The sequence below is a fragment of the Salmo salar genome, chromosome ssa13 (assembly GCF_905237065.1).
Source record: "Salmo salar chromosome ssa13, Ssal_v3.1, whole genome shotgun sequence".
Lineage (NCBI taxonomy): Eukaryota > Metazoa > Chordata > Actinopteri > Salmoniformes > Salmonidae > Salmo > Salmo salar.
The window spans coordinates 73,030,860-73,039,921 of NC_059454.1; the positions used below are offsets into that span (position 1 = coordinate 73,030,860).

The 9,062-nt window shown below is 40.5% G+C and overlaps 1 non-coding gene across 1 annotated transcript; it reads left to right on the top strand.

Moving 5' to 3' along the window:
• The first annotated feature begins 393 nt into the window (after positions 1-393).
• On the top strand, positions 394-7,465 carry LOC106567741 (uncharacterized). Its single transcript, XR_001320144.2, has 5 exons — positions 394-2,261; positions 5,832-6,125; positions 6,202-6,262; positions 6,466-6,539; positions 6,755-7,465. It is a non-coding gene; the product is annotated as an uncharacterized protein (transcript).
• Positions 7,466-9,062: the final 1,597 nt, after the last annotated feature.

Genomic DNA, 9,062 nt, shown 5'->3' on the forward strand with positions numbered 1-9,062 from the left:
GCTAGTTAACTTGTCTATAATTGTACTGAACAAAAATATAAATGCAACATGCAACAATTACAGTTACAGTTCAGTTGGAAATTAGTCAATAGAAATGAATTCATTAGGCCCTAATCTATGGATTACATGACTGAGAATACAGATATGTATATGTTGGTCACAGATACAGTACATTTGGAAAATATTCAGACCTCTTGACTTTTTCCAAATTTTGTTATGTTACAGCCTTATTCTAAAATGTATTAAATAGTTGTTTGCCCTCATCAATCTACATGATTTTAGAAATTTTTGCGATGTATTAAAAAAAAATACAACTGAAATATGACATTTACATAAGTATTCAGACCTTAAATAAAAGGTTCAATTAATTAATTAATTAAGCCGCATACAAACAGGCAGCTCCAAAATGGTGTTTCAGCTTAGCTCAGTGCTTTCTGTGGTGGTGGGGCACTTGTTGGGATGTGTTTGTTGAGTAAGGATGAATATGTTGGAGACCCATTTGAGGCGTCAAATGGTGAAGTTTGCGCTGGGAAAAGTGGAGTCTCAGAGTGACCAGGATTTCTGAATAACAGTGGCAGCCTCAAAAGAATCTGGACAACAGAAGTTTTTGTTTTGAACATCGGAGTAGAGCACCTGTCAAAGGAGTCATCTCAGGGGTGATGACGGATGTTCAGGTTGAAAACCTGAAGATAATTCCTGGTGTGGTTGGTGCCCGGTGTCTGACCAGCTGGGTGAAAGGAGAAAGTGTTGGTCCTATTTTTTGATAAAGAGCAGATAACTACGCATGTGAAGCTTGGTTAAAGTAAAATACGCCGTCAGAGCTTTCGTCCCCAAACCATTGCAATGTAAGAATTGTAAAGGATTTGTCCATGTTTCAAGTGTGTGGAGATGGACAGAGTATTGAAGGACGACAGTGTTGCAATTGTGGTGGGGATCATGATCCCCAATTCCTGGAGTGTGCTCTAAGGGTGAAGGAGATTGAGGTGGTAAAATTAGAGCAGTGAATCGAATCTCCGATGCGGATGCGATTAAAATAATTGAGAAAACAAGTTATGCTAGGGAAGATATGGTAGTGTTAAAAAGGTGGATTTTGTGGCGTTCATTGCTATAGTTATAAACTGTACGGCACGTCTCAGAAATCCTAAGAAACTGGACATTATTGTGGCTGCGGCAGAAAAGTTTACATTTGAAGACCTGTAAGGGCGCTGGAAGACCTGACCTTCCAGGTGCCCCTTGAGCCGGTGTAGGGATCAGATCTGTTTTATTTATTTTTTAACAGAAAAGTAGAGTATTTTTAATTTTTTTGTATTTTATTACATTTTTGGTATCCTGTTTCCATCCTGCACAGTAGGTGGCGGAATGCACATTAAATTGTGCTATCACAAATATATTATAGTATAAATAGTTTTTGGTGTGGTAGAAGTTAGATATTTATTTGGTTTTGAATTTTATTTTCATGGTAGTATAGAATTGCGCAGATCATGATTGATCGTACATTCCAGCACAGTAGGTCCCGGCATTCACTTAAATTATTGTTTGCGGACTGCCATGATATTGTAGAAGTATTCGGGCCTGGGAATTTAGCGGAGAATGTCTCTCCGTGGGGACTGGCCCCCTATGCAAGTTTCCATGTCTTGTCTGTTTGGGTGTTTGCTGTGATCGCAATGGAACAGTGTCTGCGGAATGCAAATTCTTACTGGCGAATTCGAGTGAGGAAGTGGGCGGCTACGCTGACGACGAACTGTCGCTAAAATGGTCATCCAAGAGCAGAGGACGGAGAGAGGCATTGGTACAACACACATCTAGGAGCTTTAGCTCCTCTAAGGGACGTGATTCTTCCTGTGTTCCCCTTACAGGCTGACTACACCACTCGCGTCGCGTGTGCGAGCGTTGCAAAATAAATGTAGAAATCTATGTTATTCAATTATTGCACCCACACTGCTCGCACGCGCCAACGAGCGTCTGCGTTGCTAAGGGCAAAATAGAACTCGGTTCCATTTCTGACGCAGATCGCGGTGTAAATCCTGCCTCTCATCTCCTCATTGGTTTATAGAAGCAGGTATCCACGTGCCATCTCCTCATTGGTTATACCCACTGGGTGACTGAAAGACGAACGAGGTCAGTGGCATAATGCACCTAATTTATGAAAGTTGCCAATCGCAATATAAAGTCAAGAGAAGAAAACGCATGGAAGGAAGAAATTCGGTTGACCATTTTATCTGTGGATTAATTGGAGGAGTAGAGGACCTTGTGCATTTCAGGTAAAACAACAACTCAATGTTTATATCCCAGGACAAATTAGCTAGCAAATGCAAGGTAGCCAAATAGGACAAATTAGTTAGCAAGTGTAAGCTAGCTAAATTGCCATGAAGGTTTAATGCTTTTCGGCCTGTCCCCAAAATAATGTAATTGGTTCAGAGTTTGTTTTGATATTTTAACCTGCGTGTCGTTTTCCCATTTGGTGTGGGGGGACAAAATACATTTATGCACGATGGCACATGCGCGCAGCCGGTTTGGATTCCGTGTCAGACCGGGCGCGTTCCAGGACAGGGAGCTGTGCGGATCTGGATATCACCATACAGAGGTTTATTTTGTGGGGATATGCTTCTCGTCGGGCCCTAGAAATCGAGAACCTATCCCTACCCTGTTGTCTTGTCTGTCCTCCCTATTTTGTCCTATAGTAGAACGTCCGTTAGAGGAGTTGGCAGAGTAGAGCAGGGCCAGGGTTAGGGTTCTTACTTTGCGTTTTGGTGTACTGAAAAATACTCTGATGTCCGTCTTTTATTTTTCTGCCATTTTTCTACCTGGCTGGCTGGCTACACACACACACAGTGTGTAGGTTATTTACAGTAGGAGATGGGCTTCTATCATCTTATCTTTTATCATTCTATTTGGGCTTCGATCTAAAAGGTAGCTAGCAAATGTGAAACGGATTAAAATGACAAGACTTGACAGCTGTATGAGTTCACCATTTACACAACATATGCGGCAACCTTTTGTAATGTTAATAGTTTGTTTCATATTGGCTGGCTTCCAACAATAGCTGAATTTGCAAAGCTAGCGAGCACCAATTCAGTTTCAGTGGTGTTTGCTATAATCTTTGCTACCCGGGTTAAATAAAATAAATAAATAAAAGTTCCCTTGCGACAATTTAGCTTTTGCAACAAGACCATTAAATATATTTAAGACAATGGTAGAAGAGAGTGTAGTTCTGTTCAGTTTGGACTTCAGTTTATCGCTAACCTTATCACAGGGACTTTGAAGCACTAACTTACATCATCTGCATGCTGATCTCGGAATAAATTGACGATAGCAAAGATTCCATCTTTGACGAGGCCACATAAATGGAATAGGTACTAGCTAGCTTAATAGTTAATATTTGCGCGCTAGCTCTGCATATTCAGCTAGTGTGTGTGCGCGATTGACTGGATTAACCTCACGTCAGTTACGTTCATTGAGTGCCTTTCAGACAGTGGCTACGACCCCTCTGTTCCCTTGCCAGTGGATCAAACCATTGTGAGGAAAAGGGTGGGGGGGGTCGCAATCTTTTGAAACTTAAAAACGCGCTATTAAGTGTCTAATCAGCACAATTGCTTTCATTGCGTATTATTAATATTATTTAAATTACATAGTTATGTTTCAGTGATATATTGGGGGGGACAAATCATATTTTTCCCAGGATGGGGGGGGTCGTGTCCCCCCCGTCCCCCCCGGGATTTCCGCCCCTGGGCGGATGGATAGTCTTGGCAAAGGCAAAATGCTCACTAACTGGTTTGTAAACAAAATTGTGCAGAAAATTTGAGAAGATTTTTGTGAATATGGAAAATGTCTGATCTTATTTCGGCTCATGAAACATGGGACGAACATTTTACATGTTGCGTTTTATATTTTTGTTCAGTGCAAATACATGCAGTTTATCTTCTGTCATTAGCCTAGCCCATATGTTTCCCTAGAAGACTAAATAAACCCTTGCTCACCAGAATGTTATAAATCGATAGAATGAATGCTTGACATCGGTAGGTTTTCTGTAATCTCTGCTTTTGTGGAGCAAAGACGTTTAGGTACCAGGGAGAAAATGCAGTCATAAACTGGAAAGATTTTCTGCGCAAAATGTCCAAATGACATCAGTTTGACCAGTTGTAAAGAAATAATAAGCTGTGAAAACGACCCAACATTTTGTGCTGTCTGTGCCCAATGTTTGTAACATGTTTTGTGCTGCTGTTATGTGTTGCTACTGTACCATGTTGTCATGTTGTGTTGCTGCCATGCTATGTTGTCTTAGGTCTCTCTCTTTATGTAGGGTTGTGGTGTCTCTTGTCGTGATGTGTGTTTTGTCCTTTAATTGTATTTTTAATCCCAGCCCCCGCCTCCGCAGGTGGCCTTTTGGTAGGCCGTCATTGTAAAAAAGAATTTGTTGTTAACTGACTTGCCTTGTTAAATAAAATATATATTGTTTGATAAGATTTCAGTTCAGCTTGGATGCATAGCCTATTTTATGTGGTTTAAATACTGATTTTATGATGCTGATAGTGCCTCTACAGACTGTATCTAACGGTGCATTCCCATTCTCTCAAGATGCTGAAAGAAAGACATATTTCTCCACTCCTCTTCCCGAGTCAAAATGTAGCCTACATTTGGATAAATTTACTGAAAAAAATGCTTAATTCTGCAGGAGTTAATATTAAGGCTGTGTGAGGTTATAGACCTACAGTCAGTGTCCAGATTTCAGTTTCCATTTAACCCATCTGAACTGTAGTTCCCTTGATGTGCCATAAGCCTATTTGAAGTCCAGTCTTGTGACTGTCGACTTTGTATAGCGTCTCATATCACACAACATTGCGGCACTGCTATCATCCTCTCTTACCACTTCACCAAACCTTTCCCAAACATTACTTTTCTGGCCGTCCCTTGTCTTTATTTTCAAGTCAACATATCTCAGCTTTTCTCTTATTGAAATAAACCAAGACATTGTCCTTCTTGCCTCAGTGGATGTACATTTACTTTTTCTGCCTGTTCTCAAAAGCGTTTAGTGATTGACTGTTGGCTATTTGGCACGCATAAAGTTAGGCCCTAAAGTTTAGGCTTACCCACTAATGACAGAGAGCCTAAAATAATGAAAGGAAAAAATGTAGCCTATTGTTCTCTTGTACCTGTTTTCATTTCGAGGACCTGTGTCCTTTATTACTCATACAGACTTCCCAGAGCTGAGATTTAAAATTGTACAGCTACATCGTCTGTTTTTAAATTTAAAATAAATTGCACAATAATTATATTTTGATGGATTTTTAAAGGTATTCTCTTTATTCAACCCGACCTGCCATCCACCCGCCCTTCATCCACACAATATGTCATGACCCTAAACCCACGCGCCCGGCGGATATAACAGCGGGGACTACAGGTTGAGTCAACCCACTCATCACTAGTGCAGACATACCGTATATACAGTCATGACTGCAGGGCAAACTTTCACTGCGTGAGGCCGAGGCCATGTGAGAGGGAGAATTTGAAACACTCAGGGAAAGAAAAAATTCAATATCTATTACGAGAACACAATGTGAGAGGCTATTTGCATATCCCTTAGCTCACCAAATGTTATACACATTCTTATACAGTTTCTTCCTTAAATGAGAATTAAACTAATTATATTCCATTTAATCTAAATGTACCCAGTACAAATGCATATTACCAGTAAACTTACCAATAACTATAGGATAGGTCTATAAAATAAATGGAAGGACAGCCAGGGCCTTAAAGTTCAATAACATGAAAAAGATAAACAATATTTTTTTGTTATCTGAATAACTAACTTTTCATGATCCATCTTTGAAAAGCTTCAATTCTGTGGAGGAAGGGGACCTGCAATTTGACAGCCGAAGACAGATCTCAAAGACTCCCCCCACCCAAATCCACTTTTGTTTATTCAAGTGAACAGTCAAGATGGGAAAGCCTTGATAAACAGCATACCTGACCGTATCCCTCAGTCTAGGAGTTTGCAGGTAGTGGGTCAGTCGAAGACAGAAGATGCTCCCTCTTGGTCAGGATATGCAGTTGACGTCGCTCACAGTGAAAGACCAATTAATGAGATGCATGAGAAGAAACGGGGAGTCTGAAGAGCCAATCCTAAGGTATGAACGTTATATTTAGCCTGTTTGGAATATGGAAATAAAAACCAGTTCAATAAAAAATGTTCTACTTTTGCAGTTATCCAGTGATATGGAGACCATGGATTCCCTGTCATAGAGAAACTGGATGTCTAGAAAAAGTAAGGACATTATGCAATTACTTTAGGCCTACTATTAGATTAGGAAGTAATTCAATTTCATCCAACCTATCACAAGAAACCTGTAGCCTAGTAAACAAGATTATTCAATACTTTACTGACACAGGTCCTTAGAAATGCTGTATTTGGTATTGTATAGGTTTATTCATTTGAGTTGAAAATGAACATCTAATTGTCCTGTTTAGTTTGACCAAGGGAATGTGTCATCAAGAACCAGACAGATGTCCAAAGGTGCTCATGGATTCCAGCACCCTGTCAGGTATGTAGACTGTTAACAGTTGAGAGAAGATAGTAAGTTGGAATTGTTACTACATTTAGACTCATTTGGGGAAAAGACCTGTGTTGTGAATACATTTTATGATTTGACGTTATCACTTTCATGAAGACCATTTTTGTATACCGGTATGCTAATTTCTTTGAATAGTAAAACACAGATGTATTTTAAAATACTTAATACTGTAATCTGATCCATAGGCTCTTCATGCCCAAGTCCAGGACTGAGGAATATGTGTCTCATTTGGGGAAGGTGGTCTTGGACAGTTTCCCTGTCCAAGCCACTCTCCACTTCTACAACGATGACTCCAGCTCTGAGGATGATGAAGATATGGAGGAAGAGCTGGAGGTTCATTCACATAGTTTGGATCACAGGTCCCATCCACTCAGAGATAATTCAGAGAGGTAGCTAGTCTTTACTGTTTTGGAAACAAGCAGGTGTGATTGGACAAGGGAGACGGACAGTGCAGCAGGTCACAGGAGACATGTTACTTCCATGGTGAGGGTCTAGTAGGACCCAATGTGTTCACCTGAGACAGCCACAGAAAGCCGGGAAGGGCCAGGTCACTGGCTGCATGTGGCTTCACTGAGGTGATTCTGTTTACACCAGATCACCGTCAACACACCTTTAACCTGGATATGGCCATTTTCCTTGACAACGTCCTATGTTCTCTGGACCTTGTCATACAAACTCAAGTTGGCCTTGTGCTGGTCCCTTGTTTTTGTTTGTAGTGAAACATTTTCTATGCTTTCAATGTTTTGTAATTATAATATTTTTTTTATGTGTGTATGACAGTGTGTGTGTAATACATTGCTGGACATATGAGTTACTGTGTAGATGGTTTGTTGGTTGAAATGTAAATAATGTATGTGCATAGAATTGAATATTACTGTTATGCGCTTAGCTAGTGAGTGAATATGTTGGTATGGATGCCAAGTGAAATGTAACAGTATTTCAATGATATCATTTTAGTTAAGTAATAAACATTTCTTTCAAAATCATAATTTTCCTACCCTTCTTGTGGATGTGGACTTATACTTTTGTTCAGGATCAATTCACATGTTCATTGAGGTATTTGCTATCACATTACTCCTAGTCAGTAACCTACTCCTAAGCAAAAACAACAGTGAATATAAATTATTTAATATTGGCTGACCAATTCTCTAAAATGCTTGAAAGTGACAGTACAGTGCATGCAAAACAAGGGGAAATGGAATAAGGTGGCATGAACCTATCAACATGTAGGGTTTGAGGTCATAGAAGGCCGCGCCAGTACAGGCTCATGCTACAAGGGGAAGAGACAGACCCAATGAACCCTGACAAGTAAAAGGAAAATGGATCATAAAGGTCAGGCATACTGTATGTCAGTGCAAATCAACTGACTCTTTCAGTACATATAAAATAACATCTCTCTCATGAATCATATTGTGAATTTCAATGGCAGAAAAAGAGTATAAACACCCCAAACCTCATCCATTTAAGGTGACCAAAGTTGTGATCTTATATGGGATCTTCTAAACATAATGGTCCACCATTGACTATTTCCCGGGAACTCAGAGAGATCAGAAAACAGCTGGAAAACCATTGGAAATAAGTCGAATTGGTCACTTCCTAATCACTCCTAATGACACTGGGTCCAGTGATCAAAGCCTGGGCTGAGGTTGAGCCTGGGGGCAAGTTTAGCCCTCAAACAACCGGCACCATCCCCTCCCTCTAGGGTTGGGTAGGCTATTTTCTACATGTAATCCGTTCATTACTAGTTACCTGTCAAAAATTTTAATCAGTAACATTACTTTTTGATTACCCAAACTCAGTAATGTAATCTGATTACTTTCAGTTATTTTTGGATTACTTTCCAAAAGGCATTTAAATAAGACAAAAAGGATCCAACCAACGCATTTGGTGTGTCATCATAGTTGTCTCTGACTTGCGGTCAGACTCGCTCAGCTGGAACAAACTTAAACTTGTGGCTTTTTTTTATGCTGAATTGAATTTCATTGAGAAAACAGAAAGATGTCATATTTTTTTGCAAACATCCATTCAGAATGTAAAAGTAATCAGTAAGCTGATTACAATATTTTTTCTAGTAACGTAACTGATTACAGTAATTGTTTTGTAGTCAGATTACATGTAATCAGTTACTCCTAAACCCGGACTCCCCCCCCACACGAACACACACAGGGTACGATATAGTGCCAGGGCTCTCCATCATCAGGTCCAGCTTGGCTTACAAACAGGGCAGCAGGAACTGGTGGCCCTCCAGAGGTTAAACACTGGCCAGCCATCTGATCCCAACCTCTTGTTTGTTTATGATGGTTTATCTGTGCAGCCTGGCTGAGGTGGCCGGCTGACCCGTCTGGTGGGCTGGCTGGGACAGGCTAGGGGAGAGGGGATGGGGATAGGGTTTGTCAGTCCCCAATGGGTGGCTAGGTCACTGAGGTGGGCAGCAGACTGATTGAGGTGTCTCAGCGAAATCCTGAAGATGAGAAGATAGTGCTGTGACCATTT